Source organism: Acinonyx jubatus, chromosome B2, assembly GCF_027475565.1.
Source record: "Acinonyx jubatus isolate Ajub_Pintada_27869175 chromosome B2, VMU_Ajub_asm_v1.0, whole genome shotgun sequence".
NCBI lineage: Eukaryota > Metazoa > Chordata > Mammalia > Carnivora > Felidae > Acinonyx > Acinonyx jubatus.
The window spans coordinates 64,483,950-64,499,077 of record NC_069385.1 but is presented as its reverse complement, the minus strand read 5'-3'; the positions used below and the strand labels follow the sequence as shown (position 1 = coordinate 64,499,077).

The following is a 15,128-nucleotide window of genomic DNA, read 5'->3' as shown; positions in this document are numbered from 1 at the left end:
AACAAGACAAGCCTAAATAACAACTGGAAATATTCTGTCAGTTATCTCCCTATGGTCCTCCCTAGCCACAGGTTAGAAAAAGAAAAATAAAAGGAGTTCGAAGTAAAAAGAAAGTATAAACCAGGAAGGTTGTAAAGAAAAGCTTGATTCACTTCACATTCATTGGATGAGCAATTGATTAAAGACGAATGCATAAATAACACAGAGTTCATGTCACTGGATAGAGTAAGGAAGAAAGAGATAAAAGAAGCATACGTCTAAGTGGGGTGGAACAAAGTGGGGAAAAGAAGAGAGGAAAGCAAATAAAAATTTAAAAAGCAAAGAAGGAGAAAAGAAAATGAAAAAAATTAAGCTGACAGGAAGGAACATATGAAATGCAGCTGTGATGCTCATTTGCTCCTCTTTTAAAATGTAAATTACTTCTGATTTTGAAGTCAAGGTCTTGATATTTTCCTGTGGAAATATAGCCATGTACACTTCAAACAGTCTCTTCTACAAAAGAGAGAAAATTAGGAGACAGAATGTAGTTTTACTATAAGGAATTAAGAAACAGTCCAAAAAGCCTAAAGGCATTTCGGTATAAGTTGTCTGCAATAGACAACAGCTTTAAAAACCTCCAAATTTCCTAGCCTGATACGGGCACAAAGAGAGCCTGGGACTTGGTTGCCTGGCAACCGCGCTCTTCACAGGCAGCTGGAGTAAAAGAAACCGCCTGGTGCCAAATGGCCTTTCACCTGCTTCGTTAAAGGGAAATCAAAGTGAAAGCGTCACTTCGCGAGGGCCCAAGCGCCCCTTGGGAAACAGAGGCCAAAGTAACCCTCTTCTAGCTTCACTTTGTTTGGGGAGTCATTTGATGAGGGTTTTCTAATGCCTCAGTAATCAGGGGCGCTTAGTCTCTCCTTGCCCCCTCCTCTGGGTACCACCCTGCATATAACAGGCGGTAAGCTTGGAGCTCTGATGGTGTATACAAGGCAAAGCAATCATTTTAAACGTTTTGCTCCAAACTGATAAACTCCGAAAATTAGGAAAAAGGCTTGTAACTCCTTTAGTGATGACCTTTCAAGAACATCTCCCCAGTTCTTCATTAGATTTGCTTCCTGATAATACTAACAAAGTTTATTCGTGATGAAAAGAGACTAGAAATAGCTACACAAATATTCTGGTTTTACTTACACACCTGGTGACTGAATTTATTTTAGGAACTTACTTGGCTGGCTATTTTCGTGGAAATGTGAAAAGTGCCTGGAGGTGATTTCGTATAAAGAGTACAGTGTTCTTTCCAAGAGAATCATACAGCCCATTCCTAAAATATACTCTACTATACACCGTTGTCTGTGGAAATTTTAGAATTTGGTAGAAAATACAGTTTTGTGATGGAATCTTAATGAGTAACTCCCATTTAGTCCCGCTCTCTTACAATCAAACAGGAAAATGTGAGTGGAAACTGGGCAACTAGCTGTGTAGCAGTCAGACACAAAGCGCTGAAAGAAGCAGTGGATTCTGCACCCGCTCCTGTCACTCAGCACCACGCTGGCTTTCTAATTTGAGTAGCATAGACATAACTAATGTACGTAGTTTGCATTTGGATTTTTTCTTGAGGTAACTTTTTTTTTGAAGTGGGGGAAGAGAACAAGAAGGAGGGAGGGAGAGAAACTTCAGCAGGCTCCCCGCCTAGCATGGACCCCCACGCAGGACTCTAGTTCACAAACCATGAGATCACAACCTCAGCCGAAACCAGTAGTCCAACACTCAACCGATTGAGCCATCCAGGCACCCCCAGGTAACTTCTGAATATAAAACATAAAAGTATAATGTTAAACTTTTCAGGCTATTCAAATTATGTGTATTTATTTCAGTTTTATTCACTACCAGTATAAAGTATAATTGCTTTTTATACCTTTTATAGCACTTATTCACTCTTATTCCTTTTTTATTATACTTTACTAAAATATGCTTTTTTATATTCAAAACTGTGTGTGTGTCTGTATATATATATATATATATATATATATATATATATATATATTCCATAATCCACCACCCTACTCTACCCCCAAAGTTGAGAAGGAAATGGATTTTTATTCTCCACATGACTTCTCAAGGCAGTCTTCTGTGATTGTCAGTAGCTATAGAATCACCCAGAAGACTTTGGTCAGTGAAGGTGAAGAGGTGTCAAGCAGCTAAAAAGAAAAAGAGAACAGCTTATAAGCACTGCTAATACCTCTCCCAGAGGTCAAATCAATAACTAAAGACTGGGGTGAAAGTAGAAAGGAGTATAATTTTGCTCCAAGTTGAAGATACATCTGACCCAAAGTTTATGGCTTTCACCCTTTCAAAAGTGGCTATAAGAATATTAGCTGACATTACTACTCACCTTAAAAGTAAAAATTCCCAGAGCCTTTATTATGTAATAAAATATGAAATATTTGGTCAACCAGTGATTATTAAGGAATTATATGTTTAAGTAGAAGATTATTTTCTCTTCCAGAATGGCTATAAAATGTTTTTGTAATAATCAATTGTAGCTTTTTAAGAAGTCATAATTTACACTGTTATAATAGAGACAACCTTGTTTTCTCTTATTTTAAAAAACCTGGCACCACAATTACTTTGTAGAAAATTTGGGGTAGAAGGTAAGACCCTGAGGCCATAAGTTAGTACATAGCTATATGTTAGGATCACCTGGGGAACTTTTTAAAAATGTTGATTCCCTACTTATACCTTCCTCCTCATCAAGGCTGTAATCTTGATTCCACATCTGAGTCAATTCTGTATGCAACAGCATTAATATGTGTCCATGAACTTCTAAGTTAATTTAGATTTAAAGTTTAAAAAGTGTCATTTTCTGAGAGATGGACTTTAGGAGACTAGTTACACTATTGCAGGAAAAAAAGGAGCAGAGTGTTTAATGTTATTTATGCCTAATTGCTTGCCCAACATCTGTCTCTCTAGTCATGTGCTCATGTAACCTCCCATTCTAATGCTGTATCTTAATATTAATGTCCTAAAAATGTTAAAGAGGAAATTAATCCTAAAAAATATTCTAAATTATGTACAAGTGTAAGTAGTAAAGTAAATGTTAACTCTTACTGATAGCATCCATCCAGGTTACACTTTGGGAGTGGGGAGCCATATCATCTATACTGTAACTGTACAACTCCAAGTACACACACAGTTTACTTTCTAGAAAAAAACTAAGCTGAGCTATTTTTGCCATAAAATCATATAACTATTTCCTTAATGTGTAGTATTCTTTTCTAATGGAATTTTTAGGGTGTGTGTAATATTATACCATCCCATGAAAGAATTAGAATGATCTGTTTTTTAATAATTCTCTACCTCTAACATTACTGATGAAAACCTGATTTGTATACAAGAATTAGGATATACCCTTTGTCATTTGCTAGCACACACCATTTACAATAATCTATAAATTTCCTCATTCTATACTTAAGAATACAATAAATTCTGTAACACGTACTCCCCTAACTTACAGCTTCAAGCTGAAAAGTTGGTGCTATTGCTACCTAGTAACGAGAATTACATACATTGGATTTTCATTTATTGAAGTTCTATTTATTGGCAACAAACTGTCCTTCTGATCTTTGTCCTTGAGTCCTATAACTGTTAGGTTTCCTAGTTTCAAGAAAGAAAAATCAGTTCTACTTTAAGCAGAAGTGGGTCTTACTGGAAAGATGTAGGATATTAAGAATTGTTAGGAAAACTGGATATCAGGCTCCCTAAACAGGCAGGAACCAAACAGACAGGCAGAAGAGCATCAGGTGAGGTCACCCTGTAAAACCAGTCCGGTCAGAAAACAGCCATTAGCTCCACTGCCCTTAGAACCATCAGATCCCGTCACTGGGAATTACTGGAGAAACCACTGGATGCCATTGCAGTCATTGTTGTACAATGCAACTGGTACTATATTCTCAACTGTCCCTCCATCTTTGTATTTACTACTTTGGAGTCAGTATCACAGGCAGAAGCATTCTATCTGTTGAGCTAATATCACCTACAGCTATCACTAACATAAATGCCAGGGGTAGAGGAAAGCAAAGTTTGTCATCCTTTGGCTTCTGTACTGGGAACTGGGGCTCTGGATCCAACCAAGATTCTAGGAATGAGATATTTCTTAAAATACAAAAGGAGTTTGGAAAATGGACAGGCAAAAAAGGGGGAAGCATGGTTTTAACACATTTTCCAAGGACTACACACGTGAACAGAATCGTATCTCTATGATAATGGAGGTTGAGATAGGTTCCATGATGATGAATTTGTAGAATCAACTTCAAATATAAAACACAGACAAAATTACCATTAGTTAATTTTGGATGACTGACTCTGGGATTAGGCACAAGGTTTTTGTTTTTGTTTTTGTTTTTACTATTTTGATAACTGTAGCCAACACAGGTCATGAAAGCAGATACCTGGAGCCTTCCGCACAAGCAATAAATACAGTTACCAACATGGTACAATTTAATGGGTAAAAGATTTGAAAATTGGCTGAAAATTGGACATTCTTTCTGATGAATAATGATAAATACACAACATATCAATATTTGTGTGATGTGAGTAAAGCAGTCATTGGATGAAATTTTGTAGTTTTAAGTGATTACGTTAGAAAATAAGACTTGAAATCAGATACTTAAGAGTCCATGTTAGGAATCCAGTAAAATGTGAGCAAACTAAAACAAAAGCAAGTAGGACAAAGAAAATAAAGAAGACTATAAAATAGAAAACAAATTATTAACAAAACTGTAAGTTAGTTCCTTGAAAATATCCATCCATCTAATTCATCTTTTTAACAGAACATAAAATGAGACAAAACCATCTCAATAGATGCAGAAAATATTTTACAAAAGTCAACACTCACGATTTTTTCAAAATCATTCATAATATTAGTGATATTAATAAATGAAACTAACAAATAACAAAGGAAACACATAAGCACATAAAAAAAGTGCTTAACATCATAAGTTACCAAAAAAATTCAATTTAAAATCACAATGATTTAACACTACACATTCACTGGAATAACCAAAATTTTAAAGACTGAACATACTAAATGTTGACAAGGACACGGGAAGACTGGAACTCTCATATATCATGGTGAGAATACAAAAAGATAAAGCCACTGAGGAAAGAGTTTTGCAGTTTCATGTAAAGTGAAACACATCTTACCACATGATCCAGCAATTCTACTCCTATGTATTTAACTGTGAGAAATGAAAACATATGTCCACATAAAGACTTGTACACAATGTTCATAGCAGACTTATTCATAATAGCATAACACTGGAAACAGCTCAATTGTCCATCAATAAAAGAAGGGATAAACTGACATTTTATACAATGATATACTACTGAGCAATAAAAAGTTAGGGTACTGATATATGCAACAACGTGTAAATCTCAAAAACATTTTACTTCCGGCACCTGGGTGGCTCAGTCAGTCAAGCATCTGACTCTGGATTTCAGTTCAGGTCATATATAGCATTTTGTGGGTTTGAGCCCTGCATCGGGCTCCACACTGGCAGTGCAAAGCCTGCTTGGGACTCTCTCTCCCTCTCTTTCTGCCCTGCCCCCCTCTCTCTCCCCCTCCCTCTCTCTCTCTTTCTATACACACAGACAACACACACACACACACACACACACACACACACATTATTACATTTATGTGAAGTTTTTCAAAAGGCAAAAAGCAATCTAAGGTGAAGAAAATTAGAAGAGTGGTTTTCTAGGGGTTTGAGAGAGTTCATTAGCCAGGAAGAGGAATTAGAGAACTTTTTTGGTAAGGAATATGTTTTATATCTTGTTATGGATAGGGCTACATGGGTATATTATTTTTTCAGACCTCATTGAATTGTATCTTTATGATTTATATATTTCAATTTATTCAATTTACCTCAAACAGAAAACTTAGTAAATATTAAACTCTAATTAGTAGGTTTGCTGTGGTTTATCAATTCTGAAATTCTCTTTTGTATACTCTAGGCTTGAGCAAACGAATAAATATGTTGAAGATAACTGGAGGAAGTTTTCACACACGTGCGTGCGCGCGCACACACACACACACACACACATACATGTATATTTTCTATTCACTGAGAAGGCAGAGGAGCAAAGACACCCCAGTAGCAATGACATGCCTACTTTCCAGGTCTTGGCTTCTAAATTTATTCTCCACTAAATGGAATCAGAATTCCTAGGAGAATTAGACGATACCAGTACTAAGACATGAAAAGTACAAGATAAGCCTGGAACCTCTTGTTGTGACAGAAAGTAAGGAAGTAAAGAATAAAGGAACATGTCAAATGAATATAAAAGTCAACTCAAAAAGGCTCCCACTGGCTGAACCTGGGGCTATTTGACCACTAAAATAAATACTGATAGTAATGGATTATAAACTGGTGAGTAAGTAACCTGGTGAGTAAGAATCCATGACTCCATACTGACATAAAGACACGGATGAGTAAAAAAAATAAATGCAGGAAAAAGGAAATGTACTTTTTATGGTAGAATGAAGACCAATAAATGAAGAAAAAATGGAGTTAGAAAGCCATGAGCAGACATCAAATCTAGTAGATAAAAGTTTGATGAACAGGATATTTATGTAGTCTCAAAGTATCTCTTCACAAATTACCTGTTAACTAGGAAGGAAAAATAGTGATGAAAAGATACCAAAGAGACACAAAAATTGCATAAATGTAAATCTTGCTCCTGGTTTGGATCTTGAATAGGGAAAAAGTAAGGAAATGTCATTTTGATAACTATGTTGTCGATAGGTAAGAGAAAGAACATGCTCTTAGGAAACACACAGTAAATTATTTAAGGGTAAAATTTGTGATCTCTTTGATTTACTTTCAAATGATTCAGGAAAAAAAGAACAATATGCAAGTATATAAGAGGGGAAGCAAATGGGACAAAATGTAAATAATTGAATCTGGGTATAGGTTATGTGGGTATTTCTAGTTCTTTGTACTATTCCTGAAACATTTCTGTAAGTTTGAAAGTATATCAAAATAGAAAATTATTGGGGCGCCTGGGTGGCTCAGTTGGTTGAACGTCCGACTTCGACTCAGGTCATGGTCTTGCGGTCTATGAGTTCAAGCCCTGCGTTGGGTTCTTTGCTGACAGCTCAGAGCCTGGAGCCTGCTTCGGATTCTGTGTCTCCCTCTCTCTCTGCCCCTCCCCCGCTCACATTCTCTCTCTCTCTCTCTCTCTCTCTCTCTCTCTCTCTCTCTCTCTCTGTCAAAAATAAATATTTTTAAAAAATAGAAAGTTACTAAATAAATAAATAAAGTCAGGAACTCCCTCCTCCACCACCAACTCCTTTCTCCCAAAAAAGCGGTTACATGGGAGATTGGTGAGTCAAAAAAGAACAGTACAAAATACCAGTGTTTCTAGCTCCAGGGTCTTTGGAGGGTAGTTCCTAAACATAAGATGGAAGAAAGCTCCTCTTTTGCCCTACTAGTAAAAGTCCCTGAAGGTAATTCTTGCCTTCATCTCAAGTCTGGTTCTATTTTGTTTGATTGCAAGAATAGGACTAAGGAAGCAAGAATCAGGCTAATTATTCTTTTGCCTTGGGAAAAAAATCTTTTATTGTTGGTGAAAGATTTTTGATGCATTTTTTATGAATGATAAAGAAAACTTTTTCTAAAGTAGCTGGATATTTGTAAGCCCAGGGCTATGCTGAAAACTCAAATGTACACAGCAGTTTGAGCACCGTCTGTCATTAACTGTGTGAGGTTTAAGCATTCTGTTTCGTGAGATCAAGATTCTTTTTGTTTGAGGAAAGAAACGACTCAGTTTGCTGGGAGTGAGATCCCAGGACATTTGCATCCTTTTCCTTGCCAGACCATTTCTTTTATTCATTTGTATCTTGCAGTCCAAAGTCTTTATGTCATAAGGTACGGCAGTATATTTTTCACTCACTAATGAAGCCTGATCAGAATTCAACCCTTGTAGGTGATATTTATGACAAAGTCACGTTGGAAGGGATATGTATCTTTCAGATATGCCCTCAGGAACTCTGAAAAAATCCATAGTAAAAAATTATCCATTCTTTTCCAAAGTTGCAATAGTTATTGGAAGTGACATTTCCTGTCATTCAACCAGATATAAAATGCTTAACATATAAACTTATCATCAGAACATATACACATAGCTTTGCCATTAGCTCAGACTAATGCACAGTGGGATAAAAGACATTCCACTCATATAGGTCTATTTTCTTATTTTTAACCTTGAAGGCCTTTTGTTAAGGAGGAATGATCATCAAGGATCAGGAAATATGTGTGAAAAATCTCCAGAATATGAGAGAGAGAGAGAGAGAGAGAGAGAGAGAGAGACCAAGTAAGAAAACTATGAAAAGCAATCCAGAGGAGAGATAATGCATGAGATGCAAGAATATCTCAAAACTAAAACCAAAACTTCAAATTAATGCATCAGGGAGATAGACATTTTTTCATCAATAAAAATGGATGACCCTTAGAAGGAAAAACTAAAATAATATAGTTGAAACAAAAGTTTCTACAGAAGACTGGAAATAAATTAAATGTCAAGAAGGAAAATATGAGAGACAAGTTAAGAATTAAGAACATCAAACCAGGAGCTCAAACAACTAATTATTATGAGTTTCCTAAAGAGAATAGAAGGGAGTCATGGGGATAAAAATATCTTCAAAAGCAGACTTTCCCAAAACTAAAAAATGTACATTTCTAGATTAAAAGAACCCGAAAATGTACCAGCACAGTTAATTTTTTAAATACCCCAAACAAGGCACATTCATGACATTTTAGAATACTATGTTAAAGACAAAACCCTAAACAATTAATAATAATATTAACAATTTTAAAAAGAAGTCCATCCAAAGAATGAAAGTCAGAATTAAATCAAGCTTTTCAACAACAGCACCTGATGATTCAAAAAGAAAGAAATTTTCAAACTAGAATTTTTTCATTCAAGAGTAAGGGTAGAATATGGGGCGCCTGGGTGGCTTAGTCGGTTGAGCGTCCAACTTCAGCTCAGGTCATGACCTCAGGGTTTGTGAGTTTGAGCCCCACATCGGGCTCTGTGCTGAGAGCTCAGAGCCTGGAGCCCACTTCAGATTCTGTGCCTCCCTCTCTCTCTGCCCCTCCCCTGCTCATGCTCTGTCTCTCTCTGTCTCAAAAATAAATAGAAGCATTAAAAAAAAAAGAGTAAGAGTAGAATAAAGATATTTTCATATACGCAAAGATTCACAAAATTATCCTTCCTTTCTTAGGTAGCTGTTGGAAAGGAGTGCAGAACGGAAAAATTATTTCTATACAGGTATTAGTGACAGAGTTTGTTTGACAATTAAACTGTTTTCTTATAAATACTAACTCATCTTTGATCATAAGGGAGAAAGAGGGACTATCTGTAAATGATGAATCAAGACAAAATTTAAACATATTATTTAAAATTACACGGTAATTAGTATAGACAATTATAATAAACCTATTATAAAGTAATAAACTTATATTGAAAGGAAAAGGAGGGTAGTGTAAGTGAGATAAATTTATCAGAGAAAGTTAATATAATGTTTGATATTGATACTCAAAAGTTGTTTCATAAACATATCTTCATATGCCTATAATTGGAGTTTGGATCTGTAATGACATGTCTGAAAAAAACTGCCCATTCCTCATCTTCCCATGGAAGCCAAGTCCTAAGAGAAGATGAGCAGATCAAGAGAGATTTTTTTAATTACAGTAAGTTCTCAGAAAATAGCCATTAGGCACCATGACTTAAGCACTGGAAAACAAGTTGTGGTTCCAAGAGCAGCAGAAACCTGAACTTGAAGTGGGTCACAAGGATTCCTGACTACCAAAACTGGTGAATTCATCTCAAGTGGGATATGGAAGAGAATACAGTCTGCCTAATGGCTGCACAATTAGAATAAATATTGAGAAAATGCTAACACTTAAAGCCTATAACAGTACAGTTCAGCTCTAAGCCTTGGGTAGGCCCAGTGGAGCATTAGCAGGAAAATCTCAGCCACCCCTTTCTCTACAGGAGGCACAGATCAGTAGCTAGAGCAAAAGACAGCAGAGATTCTGATCCTGATTATAGGTGCCATTTCCACCTACACTGGAGCCCAATCTCTTTGGGAAAATCTTAGAGATATAAAAAGTAGAGTGTGCTGAGAGCCTACCAGTCATTTTGATGAAGCTATTCATTCACTGGAAGTAGATACAAACTGCTAAAGCAAGTCTTCCTGGAAAAACTTCTAATTCAAAAGACCTAATGGGAATTTTTATATCTGAGATCTAAGATGATCACTCACCATATTCCTGAAACAGTTCTCTCAACAGTCCCTGATGGAATTGTGAGAATTCTCCGGACCCCAAGTTGGATGACAACTGTAGAAAGCTCTTTGTGATTATCAGCTAAGCCACAGATGTCTGCAGAAACATGTTTGTTTTGTTTTGTTTTGTTTTTTCTGGGTGGCATACACTGCAAACTCCGCACTTTGTGAGTTAGAGGCATCTCAGTGGGACAGCTGCGGTAAGTGGCTTCAGAGAGCACATCACAGTGTAGTTTCTTCAGATTATGTTACACACACACCCCATTCACATCACCCTGTAATATCTGCATGAATCAGAGGAAAAAGACAACTCTACAATTGAATATAAAATATAAAACATGATAAGGCATGAAATAGGAGGTGTATAATGTATGATTCATAAGTCTGAGTTCTGTTTCCTGAGACAGTATAAATATTTGCAAGTTCTTAAACCAGGTATCCTATGGAGAGATCTATTATGAATATAATGGATTATTCTTCTCTAATTATAATTCCTTGGGTCTGGAGTAACCTGTGACGAGTAGGAGCTCTTACAATATACTCCACTCTAAGAGCCAAGTTTTTCTCTGGTTGTACTATGGTACCACCCTCCCACCCTGTTTTTAGAGCATATTCATGTTGTCCTTGTCCTGTTTCTACTTTAACATTGAACTTTGAGGGAAAGTATGCTTTGTGCTTCTTTCTCTTTTTTCTTTCTCTTCCTCACCCTCCTTCCCTCCCACTCTTCCTGATCTGCATCTCTGGATGTTGATCCCTGTCTATATGCTGAGAGGACTCTTTCCTTCCATTTTCCAGCTCTTTCCCCCTTGCCTTCTCTGTGGCTGGATTGTACAGCTGTTTCAGAATCTGGCGGTAGTACTATGGTGGTGTAACAAATTATTCCAAATGGCTTAAAATAACAGTAGCAACGATCCCACAGTTTCTGTAGGTCAGGAGTCTAGGCATGACTTAACTCAAGTGGAAAGGATTTTTTTTAAAGCTCAGTCATGTAATTATTGGTAAGACTCAATTCTTCCTAGCTCCTGTACTGAAGCCTTGGTTCTTCACAAGCTGTTGGCCAGAAGGCCTCCCTTGATTCTTGTTATGTGTATCTCTCCAGAAAGTATCTCAAAACCTTGTAGCTTGCTCCATGAGAGTGAAACAAGCTATAAAGCAGGAGAGCGTGCCAGTAAGATAGAAGTCATTATCTTTTGTAATCAAATCACAGAAGTAATATCCAATTAATTTCTCTATATCCGTCTCTTCAGATGCAAGTTACTAGACCCATTCAAGGAGAAGGGATTATCCAAGGGTATATATAAGTACCCAGAGGTGAGGATCACTGGAGGCCATTTCAGAGACTGCCTACCAAGCACGGTTAGAGTGTAGGGAAGGGCAAGTATTTGCAGACGCTGGAGGAGAGAGAAGGTTGGGAGCTATGTCAGAGATGCTACCCCTCTGGCTGTATGGTTTGCCCATTCATATCCACACCTATCCTTCTCTCTCCCCTCTAATTCACCCTAGACTCTCACTTTGTCTTCACCATAAGGTTCTATACTCATTTAACCCTTGGTTTTAAGCATTTTCCCTGATTGTCTACCTTTCTGTCCTGCCCAATAGCAATAACTAACATTTATATGTTGGTGTATGTATAGATTATAAAGTATTTTACCTGAAAGGAACAGAATTTCAGAAAGAGATATAACCAAATGACAGAAAAGCAGTGGTCAGAGAAGTGGAAATGTCCAGATAGTGCAGGATCATAGCAATGAATTGCTTCAAGCATTCGGTGGTCAGCCTTGTGCTTTCTACTCAAAACTGGGTTCACCAAATCACTACTGTAGATCCAGAGTATTATTTGCAAACTGCAGAGTTTTATCATTTGGTTCTTTTGTAAGTTTATAAATTTGATGTAGTTGATGTTTGATTACTATAATAATCACAGAGAGTTGTAAATTTTAAATAGAAAAATATCACATTTACTTTGACTATAACCATAGAAACTGAATTAATATCAGTCCTCTTTGCTTATTAAGGTCAGGTTCTGACAGTGGTTGCCATGGTTGTGTTTGATGGTTTTCATTGACTGCATAACAATTAGAAACATTTTTCTGAAAATTAATTTTTCTGGTAACCAGGAACTGAAGTGAATTCAGGTCTAGCTACCTTTTGTACTTTGAACTGGCATTTCTTCCACAGTCACGGTCAGAGCAACATACAAAATCTATCCGCAGAAAATACTTATTTATGTCATCTATGGATTTTCCAACAAATAGCTTATGAAAACACCTTTCATGTAGATAATGACTAGAAGTGAAAAGTGGACTGATTCCCAGTAATTACAGTCTGGTGTTGCTTTAATCACCAGTAAGTAGTCTATCGTTAAGAAACCTAACATGCCTGAAGCAGATCAGGATACAAATTGTGACTCAAATGAGGAGATAAATGGGAAAAAGATAAATTCTATCTTGTGTATTTTCTCCTCCATCACACCACACTGTATTGCATTTGGATGTCTTTTCATTTAAATAAAGGTATTTAAGTGACAGCTGATGAACAGTGCGTTTGTATTCCAGGAACGCTCTCTCATAGATTTGGATTATATACAGATGAAAAGTAGCCCATATGGCTTTTGAACAAAATGAATGGCTGAAAGCCCTGAAAAATGCTAGTGGAAAGGTTGGCATACTAAAAGGTTAATTAAAATTTGACTCTGCAGGATGGATACTTTTATTTATAGAACCTTCAGCTGATTTTCAGCAGCCATGTTTTCTTCTAATTAAAATAATATGAACAGCTAATAGCAATCAGCTTAAAGAACTGAATATTTTAGAGAAGGGATGATTCATAGGCTTTTCAATAACCATTTTACAGTAGGTGTCTCCACTAAAGAGCACATAAAACATTTGTATTCAGCCATTGTCTGGTTCAAATGTCAGGAAGTATTAAGTTGGAAAAAATGAGGAGTGAATTATTTAAAGTGGCCTAAAATAAGTCATTGATATTATCATGTAAATTTGATATTTCCCTAAAGGTTCTGGAATCATTCTCTGACATGGCATAACTTATAAATTCTGAGAAAGTGGGCCATTAGAAGCATTATTTTAAAAAACAGAAAGTTCCTTATACATTCACATATATAACAAATTGGTAAATAATAGTATTTAAGAGAAGTAAAAGTTTGTCGTGGACACATTATGTATGCATTCAGACAGATAAAAAGATAGATAGATAGATAGATAGATAGATAGATAGATAGATATAGATTAGATACAATAAAGATCATTTCATCATAATAACATCCATAGGATCAAGCATCCTTTCCCCCAAATCATTGAGAATGACTAAAGAAACAGATTAAAACCTGAAGTGGAAAGATAGAATGCATGAATAAGTAACTATACATAAGTAAAAAGTTTAAAAAAAAATAGAAGTAGAAAAGGAACACATCACAAATGTACACTTCCCGGGTGACAGAAACAACAAATCCATCCCCCTATTCTTCACCCCATTTCTCTTTTTCCTCATCTTCCTCAGCAATAAAACTCTTGAATTTCAGTGGGGCATGTCACCTTTTAGAATCAACACTCCACATCCCCACCTTCTATGAAGCTAAAGAGGACCAATTGTGCAGCCCTGGCCAGCGGAATGTAAGTGGCAGTAGTGTCTGAATCTCCTGTGAAGTGTCCATCCTCTCCTTTCCCCTTGCTGCTGACTGGAACGTAGATGTACGTGCTCTGGACACAGCAGCCTTGTAACATAATGGTTACTTGGGAATGCAATGCTTGCAAGACTGAGAAATAAAATAAAAGGAGACTGGGAATCCAATATTGTGGAGTATCTAACCAGTCCTGGATCCTTCTTCCTAACTTGTACTTTGAGAGAAAGCAATTTCTACGTTTTAAACCCACTATTGTTTTGTTTTGCTCACTTAAGGGTGGACCAAATCCTAACCAAATACACTCTAAGATGTGGATTTACTCTAGAGAAACAAATCAGGCAATATCTCTACCATTTAAGATACACTGCTAAACTTTAAAAACCCAAACATACAGTCTCCATGGAGAGACAGAAGTGCACTAGACCAGTTATTCTCAACTTGCATGTATATCAGAATCACCTGGAGAGCTTGTTAAAACACAGAAACCCTAAAACCCCAGAAGATCTGATTCAGTAGGTCAGGGTGGGTCTGAGAATTTACATTTCTAACAGCCTCCCAAGTGATGCCAGTGTTGCCTGACTGCGGAACACACACCCCAGGTGTCACTGCCCCAGAATACACCTCCACCTCCAACATATGCATATTCTGTATGTCCCACAGCATGACACAGCTGCTCCTTGCCCTGGCATCAGGATATTCTAATTTCTAAATGTCAGGCAAAGCCACTTTTAACATCCTGGAATACCTTGCCATTCACCTAATAAGCTCCATACCTTCATTATTTTAAACTGACTATAGCCCACAAAATAAATAGTGAAATGAACATAATACAAAAATCATGGTCTTTATTCATTATTTATTGTAATGTATTTATTTCAAGTTCCACTTCAAAAATAAGATAAAATATAAACAATTAAATCATGGGGATTTGGGGGGTGAGGAGTAGGTAGCATAATTACCTGATCATTTGTTTCTGAATCACCTAGGGCACTTATTAAAAATGGAGATTCTGGCCCCCATTCCACACATACTGAATTGGAGTACCTGAAGGCAGGGCCCAGGAATCTTTTATTTAACAAGCTCCCCAGGGGATTCTGATGAACCCAAATGTTTGCTAATCATTGATCTTGTTGTCAAAGTGTCATCAGAGACACT

The 15,128-nt window shown here is 36.7% G+C and overlaps 1 long non-coding RNA gene across 4 annotated transcripts in view; it reads right to left on the bottom strand.

The window, feature by feature from the left end:
- Positions 1-5,640: 5,640 nt before the first annotated feature.
- The window catches only part of LOC106980081 (uncharacterized), a 79,366-nt gene continuing 69,878 nt past the window's right edge, over positions 5,641-15,128 (bottom strand). For all 4 annotated transcript variants that reach the window (XR_008298462.1, XR_008298461.1, XR_008298463.1 and 1 more), the window contains one exon: positions 5,641-7,183. This is a non-coding gene — a long non-coding RNA (uncharacterized LOC106980081). The remainder of the gene's footprint in view (positions 7,184-15,128) is intronic.